We start from the raw sequence: 24,870 nt of genomic DNA on the forward strand, positions 1-24,870 counted from the left end.
GTGGGGCCGGGGCTTTGGAGGGCGACTCGGCCCTGGGGCCTGTTGTAGAGGCTCCTGGGGTTGGGGAGAGGGGGCCTTGGGCTCCATTGCACCCCGCCTGGATTTCCGTCCTGAGCAGGGCTTACTGTTGCGAGGAGTGGGGTTTTCTTTCCCCCTTCTGCGTACGATTTGGGCTTGGGTTCTGCTCCTCCCCGGATCGGTTCTGTGTCTCTGTGGTTTTTCGGTTCCGTCTTCCGGAGGTTTTCGGCTACCCGCATCTCTTCGCCTGTGGTGCGGTTGGCCTTTGCGGCTTACCTCCTGTGTGTCCCGGAATTTGCCTCCATACTGGTTCCTTGTAGCTGTTTGGGTTCCTTGTAGCTGTTTGGGCTCCTTGTAGCTGTTTGGGCTCCTTGTAGCTGTTTGGGCTCCTTTGTAGCAGTTTGCGCTCCTTTGTAGCGGTTTGCGCTCCTTTGTAGCAGTTTGGGCTCCTTGTAGCGGTTTGGGCTCCTTGTAGCTGTTTGCGCTCCTTTGTAGCGGTTTGCGCTCCTTTGTAGCAGTTTGGGCTCCTTGTAGCGGTTTGGGCTCCTTGTAGCGGTTTGGGCTCCTTGTAGCAGTTTGGGCTCCTTGTAGCGGTTTGGGCTCCTTGTCGCCGGTTTGGGTTCCTTGTAGCGGTTTGGGCTCCTTGCCGCCGGTTTGGGCTCCTTGCCGCCGGTTTGGGCTCCTTGCCGCCGGTTGGGCTGCTTGTCGCCGGTTGGGCTACTTCTCGCCTTGTTGGGCTACTTTTCTTTCGCGTCCTGCGCATGCGCAGTGGGAGTTTGTTTTGGCTCCAGGCGGTGTGCACACGTGTTGTTCTGCATCCATTTCTCTCAGGGGGCTTCGCCTCTCGCTCTTTTCTTAATCCAATCCGTGCCCCGTTGCTTTGGGGGTGTTCTGGAGTGCCGCTGTGGAGAAGTCACAAGGTTTTTTCCCTGCATTCTAGGGTGGGGAGCCTCCTTCGCTGCTCCCCTCCTCCTCTCCAGCATGGGCGCCCTGGCCGCCTCCGGCGGCTACGGACTCATAGGCTTGCGTCATGGCCCTTCAGAGCCTATGTTCTGCAGGTGGGTTGGTGCAGTATGGCGTCTCCTTCGTCCTGACGCTGTTTTTGTTTTTGGAAGTAGGAATGAGTGTACATACATACTTGAGAACGTGGACCGTACCACCCGAGGTGCCTACTGCAGGGCTATTAGCCCATACAGGGCAGCTCTTGTTCTCTCCACCTGATTCCTTCCTCGGTTCACGGGTGTCTGCGGGTGGCCTCTTGGCCCTTCTGAGATGGCTCCTGCCCCTCTCCTATGCTTGTCTAACATTGCTGGAGTTCGGGGCCCCGCCTCCACCTTGTTCCATGGTGCAACAGTGGGGGTGCCTGTTCGGTGGTACGTTTTCCTGTGTGGAGGGTGTTTTGTGCTCGCCTCCTTGTGCTCGCCTCCTTGTGCTTGCAGGATTGGGTTCTGGCTCTTTGGTTCCGCCTCTCCCCTGTCGTTCGCCTGTCGAGCGGATTCTGTGCTTCATGGGCGCTCTCAATTCTGCTCTTGGGGCTGTGTATGGGGACAGCCCTAGTTGGGCTGCCTAATGTGTTCCTTCGATTGCCTGTTCCACTGCACACGTTTCTTCTACCGTCCCTGTGGCTCAGTTGGGTGCTCGGTTTCCGCCTGTGTCCCCTTGTGTGCCACTCATGTTCCGATTTATCTTTATCTTCTCTGTCGCTTCCTCGGGGAGTGTGGTGACGTTCTGCTGCGGTTTTGGTACTGCGGCTGCGTGTCGGGGTTGGTTGTGGCATTTTGTTCGGCCCTTCCGTGCTCCTTCTGGGGCCCTCCTTCCTTGCCGGTCTTGCTGTGCCGGGCCTGGTTTTTCCATGTTCCTTGGATTCTCTGTCCTGTCCTCGTTGTCCTCGCCTCGTTGAGCTGGCTGGGGATGAGCTTGGGGTCTTCGTCTCGCCCCTCTCCTATCCTCCGATTTTGGTTCAAGTTCCAGAGCCTAGTGGGCTTCCTTCCTTAGTGTTTTTCACGGCTGCCCCGGGGTTTTTCTTGACGCTGGGGCTTAGGGGGGACAGCTCGGCCCCAGGGCCTGCAGGGTGGGTTCCTGGGGCTGGGGGGGGGGCGGGGCTAACGTGAGGGACCTCAGGCCCCGTTGGTCCCCGCCGGGGTATTTCTACCCCTCTGGGCGGGGCTTGCAGTTTTGTGGTGTGGGGTTTTTCTGTTCCCCCCTTTCCGCACGTGCTTTGTGGGCGTCGGCCCCTCCCTGGGCTCGGTTTCCTTGTCCATTGTGCCCATTTCTTCCGTCCTGTCGGTGGGTGCTTTTCTACGGTCTTCGCCCCTTTTTTCCGGGACGGGCCTTCTTCCGTCATGTCCCCCTCTTCTTGGGGTTTCTGCATGACTTTTGGTCTCGGGTGTGATGGGGTTTTTGTGCCTTCGTCCTTTGTGTGTGCTTCGTTTTGTTCTCGAAGGTTCGGGACGGTTTTGCTCCTTCCCGTTTTCTGGTACGTCTGTCGTCATTCGGTTGAGCTTCCCTCCGGTCTTTTCTAGGGCTTGTGGGTCCTATTCCAGGCAGTTTCTGGGTGTTTGGCCTTGTTCTTTTGTTCATATCTCTTCTCTTAGCGCTGTCTCGGCGCTACTCGTTTTCCTGGGGGCGATTTTGCTCCTCTTAATGAGTCTTTTCACTCCTGCCCTTCTGCGGGATGTTGGTGCGGGGCGGCTCCTTATGCGGGTTCCTTCTCTGTCGGCTGCACTTGTGGCGGTGGACTTGCATGCTTGTGGCATTTTGGTTTTGGTCCTGCATTTTCTTTTCCCTCCTGGGGCTGTCATAGGATTGGCTTGCGGAGGATGTAGAGGCACTTGGGACCGTTCCTGGGTCTGGCACCTTGGTTTCTGCTGCTAGCTTTCGGTATCGATGTTCCTTCTGTGCCGTTTCGCAGGCTGTCTCGTGCATTGTTTCACCTCCGGCCTGCTCATGCACTGCCTGTACCATTCTGGTCTTTGGACCGGGTGCTCTCCTGTTTTTCTTCTCCTTGGTTGTTGTGGCTCCTTCGGTTCAGGTTTGTTTTGCCTCGGCTCTCTTTTTATGTTGGCATTGGCCTCTGGGGGTCGTGTGGCAGAGCTTCATGCTCTTCTCAGGCGCAGTGGTTTTTGGCTCCTGTGGTCGTGGTCATAGGTCTCTTCGTCTGCAGCTGTTCTCCGTTTTTCTGGCGAATGATGTGCCTGCTGCTTTCCGGAGGGGTCCTTGGGTTGTCTCAACTTCGTGTTGAGGTGTGGTTCACCGACCGCCTCCCGGGTATGTCCCCTTGTTTTCTTAGGTAGTCTTTGGTGAATAAGCTCCGGGGAGCCGTAGGAGCGCCCCCCAGAAAACCAGCGTTGAATGTAATGAAACACCATTTTCTGGGCGAGTCCCAGAGGCTTCCCGGCACCCTCCCGCCCTCCGGTCGGCGTTTTTTTCGCGGTTTTGATATCCAGCCTCAGAACTGGGGCAGGGATCACCGGCGCGGGGGGTCTGGGGCTCCCCCTTCCCCCTCCCGGGAGGGGGGAGTTGCGCAGACATGCGGCGGCGAGGCTCGTGTGACGTCATGCTTGTTAGTTTATTTTTTCTGGAGTTCTGTCCACTCGTTTGTCGATTTTTGTTGTTAACCAGAATAAGGGTTTGTTTTGTGGCGCTTACCTTTCTGGGTGCCTGTCCCGGTCGATGGCAGATGTAGAATGCTCCAAATCACATGTGCAATTCTATGGGCCATTGCTCCCCATGCCTCTGAGGGGGGCCAGGTTCTGGCTCATGGTCCCCGGTAGGCCTAGAACGCCACCCACATCGACTGATGCAAAATAGTTAGGGTATCCATATCAGCCATGGATAGCTCCGGGGAGCCTCCGGGACTCACCCAGAAAATGGCGTTTCATTACATTCAACGCTGGTTTTTTTAATCAGATAGGGTTTGCTTTGGGGTACCTACCTTTCTTTGGTGCCTGTCTTGGTCGATGGCAGACATAGAATGCTTCCAACCTCACGAGGCTTTCTATAGGCCATTGCTCCTCGTGCCTCTCTGAGGGGGGCCTAGGCTCTGGTTTGTGGTCCCTGTTAGGCCTAAGAACTCCATTCACTTGGCTGATGCCACGGTCTAATTCACTCATATCAGCCCGGATAGCTCCAGGGAGCCTCTGGTCTCACCCAGAAGATGGCATTTCATTACATCAATGCTGGTCTTTTAGGTCCAGATATAGTTGGCCAACCATCTCTTTCCTGTAGAATCTCTGTGATTCATAAAAAGTAAGTAGATTTGTTACACAGGATCTTCCTGTTCGAAAACCATACCGTCTGTCCATTATGATGTCATTATTGTATTCTCCAGGTGTTCTACCCATTGTTGTGTTAACAACAATGGATCAACCCATTTGGTGTTAGCTATTTTTTTCTAATGTTTTAACTACCATACTTGTTAATGTTACGGGTTTATAATTTAGAGGGTCTTTTTGGATACCATTTTTGTAGATTGGAATTATGTTTGCCATTTTCCATATACTGTATCTGCTAAGATTCCTGTGCGCAGGGATTTGTACCTGTTTGAAGTCTGCTGGCTGATATATTTTACCTATACTGTATATCTTTGTTTTATTTGGAGAAAGAACCATTATAGTATTGGAATTATTAAAAAAAAATCCTATTTGGGAAATCTTTACTAGCTTTAAAAGATTCTGTATTTGGTATTTGTTGACTTAAAACGACTTGGTAATCTCTCAATCCTTTCTTTCACAGCTCCTACGGTCACCAGAAGAATAATACCTGCAGTGCCAGAAACCAGTGGCATTGAATAATACCTGCAGTGTCAGGACCCAGTGGTATTGAATAATACCTGCAGTGTCAGCATCCACACACAGTGTCAGATATACTGCATACATGTTGTCAGCAGTATTATGAAACACATGGTGTAAGAAATACTACATGTAGATGGGTAAGACTGTCTTCAGCACACTCATGTGAATGACTACATGTATTATCAATATGTCATGCATTATTAACATCTCATGTACTATGGTAACAAAGGAAATGTGTATTTAAATTAAATTTGGTGTATCATTAATTTTAAAATCTCAGTATTTATTAGTTCATTGTGTATGTGGTACAGTATTGTTTTTAATACTATTGTTTGGCAAGAAAACATTTTAAGATTTTCAAATTAATTATTTTTATTATCAGGTTCTAATATAAAAAAGTTTAATATATATTTTCAGTTTTAAAACATTACATACTGTTTCTCCTATGTGAGCCATTGTAAATGTTGAGAAAGCATTTAAAATAAATAATCTTTATACTGTATAGTAATTATGAATTTTTTCTTAGGTAATTTGCTCTTAAGCTCAAAAGGCTCTCCAAATAAGATAATATATCAGTGTTCTTAATGCTCAGAATTTATTTATTTATTTACATATTTACATTAATGTATAGGGGATTTAAAAATAACAATGTGCATGGTACATTGGATCAGTAAGTTCTTGTAAAAATCACATACATATATGTTTGCAAATGACAAACCACATGAGGGTCCACTGTACCTGACTCTTGTGCTGTGGTTATATTTATAATAAGACATCCATCAGTTCTGTGGTTATGTTTATAATTAAACATCCCAAATTCTGTGGTCATATTTGTAATAAGGTTCTGTAGTGAAACATCTTAATACTGTGGCTGTATTTATAATAAACCATCCCTCTCTGCTGTTGCTGTATGTACAGTATGATAAAACAGTATAATTATAAATAAATTTATAATATATTTAGTTTTCCTATGCAAAGACATTTTGCTAAATCTTAAAAAAAAAAATTGCCACAGGATTTGTTTGTAATGTTTACAAAGTTATACACGGACACTAACTTTCCTGCTGGTGAACGCATGTGGAGACGTAGATTTGTATGTTTGCTTTTACACTTGCTGATTCACAGGAAATATTGTACAGTATATTTTATGTCTAGCACATTTTATAATATAATAAGTACAATATTATCTTACTATTTATGAATAATACCAGTGGTTTACATATTGTAACTTTTTTCCATTCTCTTGTGTCTTTGACAAGTAATTAAATTACTTTATATTCCTACAAAAGTTAATTAGATTATTCCAATTGCTTATCTGATATTGAGTGCCATCTGTTGACAACAGAGTTAACACTATAAGCTGTGTGCTCTATTCTGGTTACTCTATACTGATTGCTATGTAGTTACTTGAATTATTTATGTATCCGACAGTCCAAGTGTTTTTGGCATCTCTTAACAATATTTGCTTTAGTAATAAATAAAAGCTCATGCATTTAAAATATATCAAATATATTACTAAGATTTATAAAGAACACAACAATTTATAAAGGAGACAAATACTAATAATAATTGTCTACAAGACTTAACTAATGAAATGTAGAATATTTCATTAGATAATACTTGCTTTTTGGATCAAATAGCTGTAAAGGTTTATACAATCAAGAAAACTGTACAAATATTTATTCAAAAGAAAAATGTCATCAGTGTTGAATGTTCAAAATTATATTATGAAAACATCTCACATAATAGCATACAAAACATTTAGAGAAAAAAAGTAAATACATTGTCTAAACTACTTACAAAAATATCAAAATTTATATAAGTGACCATTCAGGAGAAAAGTCATATCACTGTAGAATGTGTCTGAAAGACTTTAAAAATAAATTATGGCTAATAACACACACACAAGGATTCATACAGGAAAGAAACCATATCACTGTTCAGTGTGTCAAAAAGACTTTTCACGAAAATCGGATATAATAACACACATGAGGATTCATACAGGAGAGAAACCATATCACTGTTCAGAATGTCAAAAAGATTTTTCATTTAAATCAAATCTAATAACACACACGAGGATTCATACAGGAGAGAAACCATATCACTGTTCAGTATGTCAAAAAGACTTTTCACACAAATTATCTCTAATAAAACACATGAGGATTCATGCAGGAGAGAAACCATATCACTGTTCAGTATGTCAAAAAAACTTTACTCAAAAATCGGATATAATAACACACATGAGGATTCATACAGGAGAGAAACCATATCACTGTTCAGAATGTCAAAAAGATTTTTCACTTAAATCAAGTCTAATAACACACATGAGGATTCATACAGGAGAGAAACCATATCACTGTTCAGAATGTCAAAAAGATTTTTCATTTAAATCAAATCTAATAACACACATGAGGATTCATACAGGAGAGAAACCATATCACTGTTCAGAATGTCAAAAAAACTTTTCACGAAAATCAGTTCTAAAAACACACATGAGGATTCATACAGGAGAGAAACCATTTCACTGTTCAGAATGTCAAAAAGACTTTTCACAAAAATCATATCTAAGAATACACATGAGGATTCATACAGGAGAGAAACCATATCACTGTTCAGAGTGTCAAAAAGACTTTTCACAAAAATCGAATCTAATAACGCACATTAGGATTCATACAGCATAAGAGTCATTTGAATATTGTCAAAAACACACAGAAATCACAATAGCGTGATGCATCAATGAACAAATCCACAAGGACCATGACGAGGATTTGAACCTATGTCCGAGATCATCCCAGACGCTGCCTTATCGACTGAGCTACGACATGGTAAAAAGAGTTGAAACCAGAAGTTTTACTGAACTTACTTGAATCCTGCAGCGTCTCCGAGACACAAACCAGGGCTTTACACAGCTCCCTCCATGCACTCTAGCTATGTCAATAGGCCGTTCTACCTCTTCTGACGTAGGTTCGAATCCTCGTCACGGCCCTTGTGGATTTGTTCATTGAAGCATCACGCTATTGTAATTTGTGTGTGTAATGAAGTGAGGGGAAGAGGTAGAACAACCAAAGACCTCCCTCCCAAAAGAAAACAATAAAACTTACTTGGCGTGGTTATTACTTTCTCTTTTTCCTTCCAGCTTTTACTGCGCATAACTCTACTGCTCTCTTGATCTGTCTTGATATTCCCTTCATCCCTCAACTTTTTCAGTCACCCATTCAGTGTTTTGTGGTCTGTATCTTTGTGAGTAAATGGTATACAGTCTGTTTCGTTTATTTCCCCTCAAATTTTACGCTTTCTCTTCATGATCCTAAACACTTGTTGGACTCTTTACCAGAGCCTGTGCTCCTTTTGGATGATTTTAACTGTCAGCATACCCTCTGGGGAGATATTCTGACAAACATTCGGGGACGCCTTCTTGAACCATTTGTGCTCACTTCTCTTCCTTTATAACTAGTGAATTCTGGTGAACCCACTCATGTTGATTCCCACCATTTCCTGTATTGAACTTTCTGCTCATCTTCTCTTTATATGGACTTCACCTGGTGGGTTCTTGATGACCTACATAACAGTGACCTTTTCCCCATCCTTCTCACTTTTCTTCTCACCCTCCCCTCTCTTTCCCTAGGTGGAAGTTTGACAAGGCTGTTTGGAACCTCTTTACCTTTGTGTTACTCGTTCCGACCTCTCTGATTTTCCTCTTTCCCGAGCCCCCCTCCTCCTTTCATGACACAGTTTTTGATGCTGCCCTCAGCTCTGTTCCTCGCTCTACCTCCTGGGGCGCACAGAAGTGTGTTCCTGGTCGAATGCTCCCTGTGCTCAGGCTGTCCACTGTAAGCCTGCGGCCTGGAAGAAACACCGTTGTTGATGGACGCCTGATTCTTTGCTTTTGCGCCAGAAGTCAAGTGTGGTGGCCCGTAGGGCCATCTGTACGACTAAGAGTGAGAGTTGGAGATCTTTCATATCCACTATTATGTCTAACACCCCTCTGCCCCTGATCTGGGAGGAAATCTGCAAGGTAGTGGGTAAGTTTTTTCCAGATGTCTTGCCAGTTCTTCACCTCTGTGGTTCTATTGTGGCAGATCCGGTCTCGGTCAAAACCGAACTGGGTTCACACTTTTCAACTGTTAGCTCCGATTCTCATCTTCCGCCTTTCCTTACTCTTAAGCCTCTTCTTGAATCTTGTCACTTAGATTTTCAAACACCTCTTCATCTTCTCTATAACGCTCCTCTCTCTCTCTCAGAACTCTAGTCTGCCCTGGCCTTCTGTGGTTCTACAGCGGCGGGTACAGATGATATTCATTATGTAATACTTTGACATCTCCCTCCATACATATTTCAGTATTTACTGAATGTTTATAACAGTGTCTGGGAGTTGTCTTCAGTTCCCGAGGACTGACTTGAGGGGGTTATTCTTCCTATTTGAAAACCTAGTTCTCAGTGGTCATTCCCTAAAGACTTTCGCTCCATTGCTTTAACGAGTTGTGTCTGCAACCTCTTTAAATGTATGGTCAGTGTCTGTCTGATATGGTTCTTGGAACCCTCTCTCTCCTTCTCAATTTGGCTTTCGCAAGTGTTGCTGCATGACTGATGTCCTCCTGAACTTAGAGGTCTATGTTTGTACTACCTTTGCTGTGAAGACCTTCATGGTTGCAGTCCTTTTTGACCTGGAAAAGGCGTATGACACCACCTGGAGATACCACATTCTGTTCCAACTCTGTTCTTTTGGCCTTGATGGCAATCTCCCTCTCTAACTCAAGATCTTCCTCTCTTGTCGTTCCCTTAGAATGAGATTCTAAGGGAACCTCTCTGCCTCTTTTCAGCAATATGAAGGTGTACCTCAAGGTTGTGTTCTGAGCAGTACTATTTTCCTGGTAACCCTCAATGGTCTTCTTTCCTCCCATCCCTCTGGCATTTTCTCGGATCTCTTATGTTGATGATCTTACCCTCTGCTGTCTAGGTGATGACTCGCCTTTTCTCCAATGGCGGCTTCAACTTGCGATTGATGCCATGTCGTCCTGGTCCACCAATCATGGCTTCAAGTTCTCTCCAACTAAGACTTGTGCTATGACCTTTACTCGGAAGCAGGTCGTTCTTCGACCCCACTTTGTCCTCTTTATAGTAATCCTCTTTTATAAAGGATTCTGTTAAACTTTTTGGGTTAATCTTTGATATTTGCTTGTCTTAATCACCCCTTATCTCTTACCTTCGAGTTGAATGCTTCAAAGCCCTTAACTTACTTAAGGTCTTGTCCCATACTTCCTGGGGAGCTGAAAGGCGCATGCTGCTCTCTTTACATTCCTTTCTCATGCTGTCTAAACGCAATTATGGCTGTCCTGCTTACTCTTCTGCCTCCCCACCCCCCCCTCCTTGTTCAGCTCATTGATGCCATGAGGGGGGCTTAGTGGGCGGCTGCTGGAGTGTAATGCTCCTTGGGACACTCCTCTGCCCTTTTGTAGCCTTGTGCTCCTGCTGCTATCCTCTCTAATTGTGCTGAACAACTTTTCCTTTCCCTTCTGTTTCGTTTTTCTCCCCCCCTCTTCTCCTATCTGCTTGTCGTTTCCTGCCGACCTTTTGCTTGTTTTGGTTATTCCTTTGGACTTCTTCTATTTTGACGCCTGGGTGCTTGAGGAGGCATATTCTTGCACCCGTAGAACTGTAGTACCCAAAGTCGAGAGCGAGGGGAACCTTTTATTGTCAATCCTCCTTTCATCACTGAACACGATCTCGACAGACTGACGGTTCTCAAGGTGGCGTTTGTGGGGCGTATACTCACGACACAGCCCTAGGAGGCCACGGTATGATCAGCAATAGCTTCTTGTTGGGTGTCCTGCCTCTAACTGTGCCTCCATGGTAGGTGTGGGGGCACATTTGTGAATGAATGTTTCTTTTTCGTCCTCATGTTAAATTTTGTTTCTCCTTTACCTTCTCAGGCTCGTGGGGTTGGCAACCAAGCCCCTGAGTCGGTCCATGTTGGAAGACCAGGCTCTGCAGCCTCCGCTGCATTAGGCCCCGACCTTGCTCCTCCTTTGGCCAGAATGTTTTGGCATTTTGGCAGTAATGTGCATTTACAAAGGTGAAATGTAATTCTGATCAGCTTCCATATATACTTTATACACATTCATATACATACACACACACACATATTGTGACAGCGTTCCCCCCCTGATATTTCTCCCACGCCTGCTGTAAGAGTCATATCCACTTTGCCCGAGCGTTCTGTTCATTACGGGCAGCAGTTTGATATATGTGGGGGAGTGTAATGTTCTCGCGTTGGCGAGAAATTCGTAAAAGAAGAGTATTTTGGCCTGTGGTATAGGCCCTTTAGGGAGCCAATATGGCGCTGGCCCCTCTGTTTTGTTGCCAAAACTGTGTGACGTCAGTGACACCAGATTGGTCACCGACAGCGACGTGGGACAGGGAGCCAATGAAAACCTCCCATGGCAAATATGATGTCACGAAGGCAGGGGGGGTCCGGTCATCCCGCCACTCTGGCGCCACCAGTCTGAGATAGCACACCAAGGAGGTCGGACGTGTGCTGGGGGGGTCCTGTCAGTTGGATAGTTTACCCCATCTCTGGAGGAGTTACGCATCACCAGTGGTCTGCCAGCACCTGTGGGGTCTTCCTTCGTTCATGTGTTTGACCAGAGAGGGAATTGATGGAATATTGAGCAACAAGTGCTCCCGGGACAGGTGTTGTGCAGGTGAAGTCTAGGCAGTGACGTATGGGACGTCTGATAGCTTCACAGTGATGACGTAGTGGCTGGGCCGATCCTCCGTGAGGGAATCAGTCTGACACGAAACGTCAAGGTGGACGGATGTGTGAAGGTTGGTCCTGTCAGTTTGACAGTTGTACCCCGATCCCGTGGATCTTACGCGTCACCCGTAGTCTGCAAGTACGCCGAGAGGTCTTCCTTCATTCCATGTGTGGACCGAAGAGTGAATTGACGGAATATTGAGCATCAAGTGCTCCAGGGTCAGGTGCTGTGCAGGTTAAGTCTAGGCAGTGTCGTCTGGGACGTCTGATAGCTTCACAGTGACGACGTAGCGGCTGGGCCAATCCACCGTGAAGCAGTGAAAGAAGAAACTAATTGGGAATCCGGACGACTGCAGCCGAGAAGTAGGTTGTTAGCCGTAGCTGGGAGAAGTCGACGGCCGGGAGACCGACTCCAACCCTACAAGACGTTGTGGAGGAGCACGGACCTGCAGAGGACAGAACACGGAGACGACGCGTTTATTTTGGGACGTTGAGTGAGTTCCTGGAGGACACAACAGTGTGTGTGTTACCTTACCTTGAGGTTACCTTGAGGTGCTTCCGGGGCTTAGTGTCCCCGCGGCACAGTCGTTGACCAGGCCTCCTGGTTGCTGGACTGATCAACCAGGCTGTTGGACGCGGCTGCTCGCAGCCTGACGTATGAGTCACAGCCTGGTTGATCAGGTATCCTTTGGAGGTGCTTATCCAGTTCTCTCTTGGACACAGTGAGGGGTCGGCCAGTTATGCCCCTTATGTGTAGTGGAAGCGTGTTGAACAGTTGCGGGCCTCTGATGTTGATAGTTCTCTCTCAGAGTACCTGTTGCACCTCTGCTTTTCAACGGGGGTATTCTGCACATCCTGCCATGCCTCCTGGTCACATGTGATGTTATTTCTGTGTGCAGGTTTGGGACCAGCCCCTCAATTATTTTCCACGTGTAAATTATTATGTATCTCTCCCGCCTGCGCTCAAGGGAGTACAGATTTAGGCTCTTTAGTCGGTCCCAGTAATTTAGATGTTTTACTGAGTGGATTCTAGCAGTAAAGGATCTCTGCACGCTCTCCAGGTCAGCAATTTCTCCAGCTTTGAAAGGGGCTGTCATTGTGCAGCAGTTCTCCACTCTAGAGAGCACAAGCGTTTTGAAAAGTATCATCATCGGTATAGCATCTCTAGTGTGAAAAGTTCTTGTTATCCAACCAGTCATTTTTCTTGCAGTTGTGACGGCTACTTTATTGTGTTCTTTAAAGGTAAGGTCTTCCGACATGAGTACACCCAGATCCTTTACATTGCCTTTTCGTTCTATGTTATGATTTGCCTGAGTTTTGTACGTGGTTTCTGTTTTTATATTTTCAATTTTTCCGTAGCGCATGAGCTGGAACTTATCCTCGTTAAACACCATATTATTTTCTGTAGCCCATAGAAAGACCTGATCTACATCTGATTGGAGGTTTGCCGTGTCCTCTATGTTGCCAACTCTCACGAAAATCCTAGTGTCATCACAAAGGATGATACAGTGCTATAGGTTGTGTTCTGGTCTATGTCCGATATGAGGATGAGTAAAAGTACTGGAGCAAGCACAGTACCCTGGGGGACTGAGCTCTTCACGGTTGATGGGCTGGATTTTATTTTGTTGACTATTACACATTGGGTTCTGTTAGTCAGGAAATTGTAGATCCATATGCCTATTTTCCCGTTAATTCCTTTTGAACACATTTTATGTGCAATAACACCATGGTCACATTTATCAAAGGCTTTTGCGAAATCTGTGTAAATTACATCAGCATTTTGTTTGTCTTCCATAGCATCTAATGCCATATCATAGTGGTCCAGCAACTGCGACAGGCAAGAGCGCCCTGTTCTGAAACCATGTTGTCCGGGGTTATGGAGATGCTGTGATTCCATGTATTTTGTGATCTTCTTAGCGCACTCTCAAAAATTTTTATGATGTGCGATGTTAGTGCTATCGGTCTGTAATTTTTTGCCTCTGCCTTATTTCCTCCTTTATGGAGGAAAGCTACTGAGCTTATTTTTTCCAGGCACTGGTTCAGGTTTGCATTTTCTAGCTGTTCTTCCCAGTTTATTTCTGTGAAGTCCTGGTTTATTTGCTCCCAGTTTATCTGTTTATTATTGAAGTTGAATTTGCTGAAATCTCCTCCACCGGGAATCTGGACTGGTTTTGAAGGTCCATTCTCCATGGTTGTCAGAACTTCAATTAAGTTGTGATCTGAGTAACAGGTATTTGTAATCATTATGTTCCCGATCAACTCATCATTATTAGTGAAAATGAGGTCCAGCGTGTTCTCCTTCCTAGTTGGTTCTACTATTTGCTGGTTTAAGGCAAACCTATCGCACATCCGTAGCAGGTCATTTGCATGTGCCTGTTCATTTAGGCTACTTCTTGGTATTCTTTCTGATATTACTGTATTAGCCAGGTGCTTCCATTTCAGGTGCCGTAGGTTGAAGTCCCCAAGCAGGATGATGTTCGGAGCTGGATTTGCGAGGTTTTCCAAGCAGTGCTCTATTTTCAGTAGTTGGTCTTTAAACTGCTGAGGGTTTGCCTCTGGCGACTTATATACAAGGACAACAACTACTTTAGGTTCTCTATTTTGACTATCAGCACTTCCACCTTATCATTTGAGGTGTTTAGCAGCTCAGTACAGATGAGTGTGTCTTTGATGTAGAGGCTGACCCCACCCTGAAGCCGGTGTTTCCTATCACATCTGAAGAGATTGTATTCTGAGATCCATATTTCACCATCAAGGTAGTCCTTTGTGAGAGTTTCCGTTAGGGCTGCAAACACTGCATTTGCCTCATGAAGGAGACCATCTATAAAGTGAACTTTGTTGGATTTGCGTGTTTTTATACCCTGGATGTTGGCAAATATAAATGATGTTATCGTGTTAGTGGAAGTGCTGGATGCTTTACTTGGTGTTAATATCTGAGGTTCTGGTAAGGAGGCCACTGTGTTTGCGTCCTCTCTAGCATTTGACCGAGTTGGTGGTAGAGTCTGGTCATTTTTAGCCATTCTTCTCCTGTTGCTAAAAAATTATCCCGGTCGATGGAGTAGTGGCTGTTTTCATAGTGGTAGTCTGTCTGTTTTATTCGCCTGGTACCTCTTATATGAAAAGCTGGACATTCAGCATTGAAGCACTCTTTTTCCTGTCCAAAGAGTTCTTGCAAATTTCTTTGTGAAAGAATTCACAACTTTTGGTACATTTACCTGTATTGAGGAGGTTCCTGCACTTTCTAGGGTGATCGTATGTACATGTTCCATTTATTCTTCCCGAATCCCCCATGCTTACAGGTAGCCCATTTGTGATACCAACAGATTTTGGGGCCTTTTGTTTGTGTGGGGGCATTCCCTACACGAGGCGAGAGCCTGTACCAGGAGCTACAATTCAACTCTCACCGGAGGATAGGTGGAAGTAGGTGATTCTAGTTTCCCTCCCAATTCCCCTTTAGTCAGCTGTATATATATATTTAGCCAGAGTATCTTTCATGTCGTGAGCAAGTCTCACCTAGGTCTATGTCACAGTAAGGCACAGTTGTGCAGAGTGAGGCTGTATAGAGCTCTCACGATATTTATATATATGTGGTGTGTGCAGGCACCTGGAATGATTGAAGAATTTACTGTGTCGATAATTTCTTTCATGTGACTTTAATATGATAATTTAAAGAGAGAATATATATATATATATATATATATATATATATATATATAAGTGTACCAGTTATTGGTGTTAGGCTATGTGCCCAGTATTTATATTATTACTATTATTGATATCTATGATTTATCTATATGTATTTATGCTTGTGTGTTGAATAATTTTTCATGTGTGCAGTGATCAATTGAATATTCGCCTACGAAAGGAATTACTGAGAACTCCAGTATTATATCTTGTTGCATTCGTTATCATTATATGAAGTACAGTGTGTTATGCCATGATAGTGAATTATGTTCATTAATATAGAAATGTTTGATTGAGCTCAAGATCAGTGCAGTGATTCATTTGCGTTCTATTGCCATTGTCGCAAATATTGTGTTATTTGAACATATAGTGATTCTTGAGAATTTAAAGAAATAGGCGCCTAACGCCAACAAACAAGCGCAGTAAGAGATCACGCAGTGAGGGGGGGGGAGTCGCCCAGCTGATTTAGACGTTGACGTGAGGGGGAGCATTGCCATCTTGGTGTGTTCCTGATTATATGTGGAGAGCGAGCGACTTTTTCATGTACTAGCTGTTTGCTTGTTGATATAAGAATATGATATCTTGAGTTTTAAGTAAAATACAAAATACCTTCGCGTTTGTATCATCCCCTCCATATTTCTTGTGGCTATATAATACTTGAAAGGAGACAGTGGTAGAAATAAATACCTGCCTGATATCAGATCCGTTGAGTGTGCTCTTGCCACTGTTTCCACAATTCCACAATACCACTGACGTGTTACTGGACATGGGAAACACCAGTTGGCGACCTTGTGGTTAGTAGTAGAGCCCTTGTCGGGGTGGGCACATGGTTGAGAGAGCAAACCGTGTTCTCACTCATCTCTGGATAAAGAGGCCGGCCGGGGATCGACTGGGATACTCTCCAGGCGTACAGTGGCGCCGCGAGGATTGAATGAAGACCCACAGGGCTACGGTGAGTAACAGTTATCGCTAATACTACTGGGCGGTGTTGTTACGGCCCTATTGGGTCGCAACTCAGGTTCTTTCTCTGATGTTATTAGAATTTGGGTATCCGGCCCCAAGTTAGTAGTGGCTTTCAAGGGGTGTGTTCCGTAACACAAGTAAATTAAAGGGGAAGGGATACAAATACACAAAATTAAATATATATTGCTACCACCACCATAATAAATATATCACAGTCACACGTGGGGTTGCTATTACTACACTTTACAATAACTCGTCTTCCTCCGAAGACACGGGATGCCCCACGGTGCTCACGATGAGTAGCCCTGGTCCTCTTCTCGTGGCCTCACGATGAATCCTTAGATTCTCTAGACGAGTCTACCCTGGCCACAGGCCAGCCAAATCACAGTCCCACTGGGTGCACCGTCGTGGAGGCCTTCAACCACAAATCCAGCCTGTAGCTGGCAGGTTCCAATCAGCTCTGCTGCGTAGGCCACTCCACGACCGATACTAGGGTTGCGAGCCCTAGGCAGGAGCCTCGTGTGATACCGCTGATCACTCTCCTCACCACAACACCCCAGTGGCTAGTCTTCTCCACCAGTCAGCCCCGGGTACGACAATTCCAGGTTCTGCCACTGTCACAGGCAGGCTAACACAACAGTGTTCATCCGGGGGGTGACTCACAGCTTCTACAGCAAACACGTGGAGATACTATGATGATGAAATTTCATCACTATGGTGATTGAAATTAGGCGAAGGGAGCAGGAGGCTGAACACAAGGTATCATCTGGGAGGGGTGTGGGAACCGACCTGTGAGATTTATATTATTTAATTTATATGAATTTATATTTACGTTAATTTGTATACTTCGATAGCAATTTGTATAATGATAAGTGGACTGTATTTCTGCAATAATCTCATAATCTCACAAATCGATCTTCTACACATTAGGGGGGGTTTATATTAATTGAATTTATATATATGCAGCCAATCAAACTACAGTATTAGACTACATACATTGAAGAGGTTCCTTATCTTATTGTACAGGAGGCCTTAGTCCACCAGGTATAACCAGGATGTAGACACCACATTTTCCCTCGTGTGAGGTAGCGTCCATCACCCAGTAACTGGTACACAAAGCATGCTTCCTCGTCTTGACCTGTCAAAAGGGCGCTAGCTGTGAAGCCAGAATCCTAATATATGACAGCTATATCAGAGAAAACACTGTACATGGAACCATACAGACCTAGGCTTAATTACATTTAGTATGAGGCGAACTCATGCTCTAAATGGCTCACCCTATATCCACTGACATTAATGGCCATAAATGAAAGATAAATGGGTTTCGGCAGAACACTTAACTTGAATTTGTTGACAGCGTGTTGATGATGGTACACCTTTGGTTTCCATAACACTTCGTCCAAGTAAAATTAACAGGAGCCGAATTGCTCCTATGCCTCTGGTCTCATACAATAACAATGTCTAACACTCCATACTACTGACGCTACTGGCCGACATTGTCCAGATATGATAGGAGCCGAATTTGCTGCACGCGTCTCGGAGGTGACAACAACAATGCCTGACCACTCCCTCACCACTGATGCCTGGCTTACTTTGTCCAGATGACAGTAAGTGATAGAAGGGTCACATTTACTCTATTTTAATTCTGATAATTAAGTTAATTTATATAAGATGTTTTTATGATGGTAAAGTCCAAAGACTAATGTATTTAAGAATAATTCCCACCATAATAGGTGGTGATTTTATAATAGTATGTGGTAATGATATTCCGTTTTCTATAGACGGTAATTCCACTACAAGTTACGTTTTCTATGGGTTAACTTGTGTATACAATACAGCAGCAATTATTATCTGTCTGTATGATATTATTATTAAATGGTGTCGGATTTTCCGACATAATTCCCCAGGGGGCTGCTCACGGGTCGAAGTCCTATTTAGAACAGACGAACACCGATACTCCTCCTTCGAATTATTAGAGTAATTTGATGTTAGTAGTTAGTAATCACACATTTGTGCGTCTGTTCGTACAGGACGGATGTCCCGTACTAGAGTTGCAGGGGTTAGAAGTCTAATGCGATTTCATTTCCCTGTCAACTCTTGAAAGGCTAATATTCAAGCCTAAATACATATTATTTAACCCAGAAGACTGAATGTGATCAAGTACTACAGTCAAGTATGATTCAGGGACTGCAGTGAGATCAGTGACATTAGATATAACTTGAAGTTTGTTCAGGTAACTGGTCACTGATATATAAACACTGAGGCCCATGGAATACATCTTGATTAAATAATAAATGTATCAAATCAGTCATCAGATTTATTGGGGTTTAATTTAGTTAATTGAATTAGAAGATTGAATAGCTCATCATTAAAGTAAGGTATGGTTCTGAGACTGCAGTGAGTTCAGTGACATTGGTCGCAGTGACTTGTAGCTGTTTTAGGCTACTGTTCACTGATTTGCCACTGAGGCCTCATGAACTCATCTTCAGCTTTAAATGATGATACTAACATCAACCTCTGTTGGTATAGTCAGCTGTAATCTCCTTAGTATAATGCTACTGGAGAAATATAATCAGCTGACAAATTTAGATTTCTATTGGTATTGTTTATCTGCAGCCATAGGTCTCCTCAGGCTTGATACTGGGCCTGAGAGTAATTTACCTCCTGCAGACTTTAACATGGTTATACCCTGATATTTAGTAGGGCTACCGATGAATCGATGGCAATAGTCTGTCCCAAAAAGGAGACCGAAGTCGGTGAGGTGATCAGACTTAATATTATCTGCCAATTTTATTCCTCTATTTCTCAGGAATTTGGATGTTGCTCTCAGACCTTGAACTTGTAGGTCTACTGGTATTTTGTCCACCACAATGGCTTGTACTCGACAGACGTACCTGCCTAAACGTGCTGATGGTTGTACCACCTGGTAGACTTGAGGTCCTGCATCTGTTACAAACCCTGAGATATTGAATGACATCTGGGCTACAGGCCTTAATTGTAGTTCATCTGCCAACTTTTTAGTGACATATGTTCTCTGGGACCCTTGGTCAAACAACCCACGGGTATGGACCTTGGCCCTCTTATTCAGGATGGTAATTTGGGCAGTAGGCAAAGTCGTATTACCTTTAGACTTTGCCGATTGGACACTCTTTGTTTGTTGCACCTTGCAGTACTGTACTGTGGTGGGAATGCTATCTTCCACCTTGGGGTTTGGAGACGTTGTTTTGGTGTCTGCACAATGCTGCATGGTGCTGACCTTTGTTACACCTATTGCAGGTGTGTAATTGGGTCTCACAGTCCTTGATGTTATGTTTCCTGAGGCACCTCGTGCAATGTTGCAAATCTCTGAGTCGCTCAACACGGGCGTCACTATCAGGAAAATTAGAGCAGTGGTACATTGAATGTTTCTCATTGCAGAACAAACATGTTCCATAGCTTCCAGTACCCTTTGGTGTCACGTTCTTGGGTGACACAGTAACTATAGGCTTGGAGGGTCCCACTGCATATACGCCCACACTGCTACTGTTCCACTTTGGTGTTGAATTATATTGTCTAGATTGATTTGGAGTACCTTTGGTACTCTGTGGTTTACTATTATTGGTTTCTGAGGGTTTACTTGATGGTTTTAATTTGTCATGTGTTCGTAATTGATGAACTACTGACTTTAAACCCTCAGATATTTCACTCATGGATAAGATACTTTTATTGTAATGAGCACTCATTTGTCTCAATATGTCCCTAGGTATTTTCTCCTGGACAATTATTTTCAAGACCCACTCAGCCCCGTTTGTATCTGCTGTCAGGCTGAGGGCATTGATCAATGATTCTACCTCCAGCTTGAAGACTTGGAGTGAATCAGCTGAAGCCTCCGGTGGGGGTAAATGCAACAGCTCATGAACTAAATGTGATGTTCTTACTTCTGGATCAGCATAATTATCCTTGAGGAGTTTTACTGCCAGATCATAGCCGTCATTAGTTAATCTCAGATGGGATACTACTGTTTTAGCCTCACCTGATAATTGGCCTTGCAAATAAGAGAATTTACTACTCTTTGGTAAAGATTGTTTTGAGTCTACAAGGTCAACGAATTTGTTCCAAAATTCGTCCCAATCTTCCTCATCTTTTCCTGAGAAAGTGGGTAAATTAATTGGAGTCGAGCTTCTGCTTGACTCGTATTAGATGCAACTGTTGTTGTTGTTGCTTTGTTCTGGGCAATTAATTTGACATAAGGCTGTAACGTGGCCGGAGTGTGATCTTCATAATTCGCAAGATCAACCATAATGTCGTCTATTTCTGTTTCTGATAAATTGGTGTTGACAAGTTCAGCCACATATGTTGCTATTTGGCATTTGATTTGCTCAAATTTACCTGCAGCTGCTTGATAATAGCTTTCCAGGTCAGCATAATCAACTTGAGATTGTTGTGACAAATCTTCACATTTCTTGATCTGTCTTGTTAAGTGGCCTTTAAGACCTGCAAGGGTTCTTTTCATTCTCCCTGCATTATCCATACTGGCTAGTTGGTGAAGCCTTATGGGACTTGTACTTGGGTCGCTCATAATACTGAACAAGCACTGATGGTAGCCTAGGGTAAAATTCTGCACTCACTAGGCAATAATCCTACCTCTACTAGAGGTTAGCACTTAAAATTAATACACATTATATATATACAATCATACACACTAATGATTTGAGTGATAAACCAGTGTCATGGAAGTACCTTTAGGTTAGCTCTTCTATATCACCCTAGGATGGTATAGACACTAATTAATCACTCAAAGGTGTAATGATCATAAGTAAATTATTATATATACAACTCAACTCGGGTTGATAAAATTACACCCAAAATAGGGTCTGGACCATTCATTAATGGTGTTAGGTTGTTCAATATTTTTTTTTTTTATTTTATTTTTATTTTTTTTTATTTATATATATACAAGAAGGTACATTGGGTTTGAGAGAATACATTGGATAGTACAGTATTTACATTCTTGTAAAGCCACTAGTACGCGCAGCGTTTCGGGCAGGTCCTTAGTCTAGCAGATAATTTTAAGTAGGTAATTTCAATCAGAATTGATAAATGAAAGATACATTACAAGAGAAAAATGAGATGAGAGAGATAAGTATATTAAAGCACATTGTTATATTAAAGCTCTGATTGATTACACTGACAGCTTGATTAGTAATTTAAACAAGATTAATAGACACCATACAGCAGATTGACAGCACATATAAGACAGCAATGATCACAATGGTAAAGATGTTCAGAATGGGTACATAAAGATTGGGAGACTGGGTAGCAAAAGATAGATAACAAGATTTATAAACACCATACAACAGATTGGCAGCACATATAAGAAAACAGCAATGATCTCAATGGTAAAGATGTTCAAATTGGGAACATAAAGGTTGGGAGATTGGGTAGCAATAGATACAGTGCAATTTTAAGGCAAAAAGTGAAAAACTATGAAGATGAAATTAGGTACTTTTTAGTATTGATTTTGAATGATGTAAAAGTTGGACAGCTTTTCAATTCAGTAGGGAGTGAGTTCCATAAACTGGGTCCCTTAATTTGCATAGAGTGTTTACACAGATTAAGTTTAACTCTGGGGATATCGAAGAGATATTTATTTCTGGTGTGGTGATAATGGGTCCTATTACATCTGTCCAGGAAGAGTTTCAGACAAGGATTTGCATTTAAGAACAGGGTTTTGTAAATGTAGTTGACACAGGAGAATTTGTGGAGTGAGATTATGTTTAGCATGTTTAGGGAGTTAAACAAGGGGGCTGTGTGTTGTCTGAAAGCAGAATTTTATATTATTCTGATAGCAGATTTTTGCTGGGTGATGATGGACTTGAGGTGGTTTGCAGTGGTTGAACCCCATGCACAGATACCATAGTTGAGATAGGGATAGATTAGTGCATAATATAGAGAGATGAGAGCAGAGTTAGGAACATAATATCTGATTTTGGAGAGTATACCAACTGTTTTAGAGACTTTCTTAGTTATGTGTTGTATGTGGGTACTGAAGTTGAGTCTCTTGTCTAGGAATATGCCAAGAAACTTTCCATCATTTTTATTGCTAATGTTTACATTGTCAATCTGAAGCTGAATTGCATTTGTAGATTTGCTTCCAAATAGGATGTAGTAGGTCTTTTCTATGTTAAGTGTTAGTTTGTTGGTTGACATCCATAAGTGGACTTTTTTTAGTTCATTATTAACAACATCATTTAGTGTATGTGGGTTGGGGTTGGAGTAAATGAGGGTAGTATCATCAGCAAACAAAATAGGTTTCAGAATGTTAGAGACATTAGGCAGATCATTAATGTATATAAGAAATAGTAGGGGTCCCAAGATGCTGCCCTGTGGTACTCCAACGGTTATTGGCAGAATGGGAGAGATTATATTATTGATGGCTACACATTGGTGTCTATCACTAAGATAGGATTGGATATAGTCCAGTGCATGGCCTCGGATTCCATAATGATGGAGTTTACATAAGAGGTAATCGTGATTAACAGTATCAAAGGCCTTTCTCAGGTCAATGAAGAGTCCAATTAGAAACTCATTTTTGTCAAGTGCCGAGTAAATTATATCAAGGAGACTAATAATTGCATCGTTGGTACTCTTTTGAGAGCGGAAGCCAAACTGACAGGGGCTAAGAATGTCGAATTTTACGAGATAGGAGTAGAGCTGTTTGTAGATAATTTTTTCAAATATTTTTGATAGTATGGGTAGGTTCGATATTGGTCTGTAGTTGTTTATGTCTGACGGATTACCTCCTTTATGAACTGGCGTTACTCTTGCATTTTTAAGGATATCAGGGAAGGTATGACACTCAAGGGATTTGTTGAACAGCAGAGCTATAGGTGATGCAAGGACATGGGAGGCGCTCTTGTATACAATGGATGGGATTTCACTGATGTTCCCAGCTTTGTTTTTTAGTGAGTGTATGATGGACACAACATCTGACGGGCTGACTGGTGAGAGGAGAAGAGAGTTTGGATAGCTGCCTGAGAGATATGTGTTGATATGTGTCTGAGTCTGTGGGATTTTACTTGCAAGGTTAGCACCAACCGATGAAAAGAAGCTATTAAATTCATTCGCCATTTCTAAGTCAGATGACAGTGTAAGGCCATCCTTAGAGAGTGTTATCTGGTTGTGGGAGTGTTGTTTAGTTCCCAGGATGTTAGAGATGGTATTCCATGTGCTTTTCATGTTGTCTTTTGCTTCTTTGAATCTAGTCTCATAATATGAAAGTTTTGCTTTTCTTGTGATACTGGTAAGCACTGATGAGTACCTTTTAACTACTTCAATTGAAACTAGGCCACTCCTAAATTTCTTTTCGTATTCATGTTTTTTGTTGATTGATTTAATTATGCCACTTGTGAGCCACGGGTTATTTTTTCTTTTATCAGTTACTTGTTTGGTAAGGAGGGGACAGTGAGTGTTGTAGAAGCTTAGAGTTTTGGAGAGAAAGTGGTTAGTTGATGAGTTTATATCCTGTGAATTATTAAATTCAGATTCCCAGTTAATATTGTGAAGTGCATTAGAGAGATTGCCTAAAGCTGATTCACTATGTAGCCTGAATGAAAGTTTTTTGGTTTCTGGTGGTGATGTGTCAATGTTTGCTATGAGGAAGGTAGGATAGTGGTCAGTTGTTCTGTCATAAATTACCCCAGATGTAAGGGGAGCTGTTATATTAGTCCATAGGTGATCCAGGGTAGTGGCAGATGTTTGAGTGACTCGGGTGGGCTTGGTGATTGTGGGAATTAGCATACAGGAGTGCATGCTGTTACGGAAATAGTCAACTTGAGGGTTGTTTTGAAGACCCAGGTCAATATTGAAATCACCTCCCAGAATGATATGATTTTTGTTGAGATTGTTATTTATGATAAGATTCCTTACATTGTCAGAGAATAAAGCTATGTTGGTATTAGGAAATCTATAGATGGCACCGATTATCAGGGAGGATTTAAGGGATTTACTGGAGAACTTGGCAAAGGTATATTCACAATAGTCGTCTTTATCACTAATGACACTATTGCAAATGAAGGTATCTTTGTAATATATTGCTGTACCGCCACCTTTTTTATTAGGCCTGCAGTTATGAATGGCTTTATAGCCAGCTAAATTGTAGAGTTGGGTATAGTCATTACTTAGCCAAGTTTCTGTTAAAATGATGAAAGATAAGTTAGTACCTAGTGCTGTAAGTAGTGCATTTATATCATCAAAATGTTTACCAAGTGACCTAACATTTTGGTTGTAAACTGATATAAGCAGGTGCTGTTTAGGAGTTTGTTTTTTGCAAGATTTGCTGTGTAGTACCTGCAATAATGATGATCAATGTGCTGATTAGTGTGGATATGGGACAGAAGATTTCGATCAGGATCAATATCAGTAAGCATATAGATAAGAATGTCACGATACAATAAGATAAGCAATTACAGGAACAGATGAAAACTAAATCTGCTGTAAAATAGAAAGTAATTATAGCAAAACACCGCAATATAATAATATAACAATACAATAAGAGCTTACAAAGTATTGAGTCTGCTAAAATTAGAGAATAATTATGGCAAACCACAACAATAAATGCAAGTAAACAAAAGAATTGAAACAATTAGAGGTAGAATTAAGGTCACTAGATAGAAATGG

At 43.0% G+C, this 24,870-nt stretch overlaps 1 long non-coding RNA gene across 1 annotated transcript in view; it reads left to right on the plus strand.

The window, feature by feature from the left end:
• The window catches only part of LOC123753761 (uncharacterized), a 166,069-nt gene extending 157,997 nt beyond the window's left edge, over positions 1-8,072 (plus strand). The window contains exon 4 of the long non-coding RNA XR_011228162.1: positions 4,753-8,072. This is a non-coding gene — a long non-coding RNA (uncharacterized lncRNA). The remainder of the gene's footprint in view (positions 1-4,752) is intronic.
• The last annotated feature ends 16,798 nt before the right edge of the window (positions 8,073-24,870 follow it).

Source organism: Procambarus clarkii, chromosome 12, assembly GCF_040958095.1.
Source record: "Procambarus clarkii isolate CNS0578487 chromosome 12, FALCON_Pclarkii_2.0, whole genome shotgun sequence".
In the NCBI taxonomy this organism is placed as follows: Eukaryota; Metazoa; Arthropoda; class Malacostraca; order Decapoda; family Cambaridae; genus Procambarus; species Procambarus clarkii.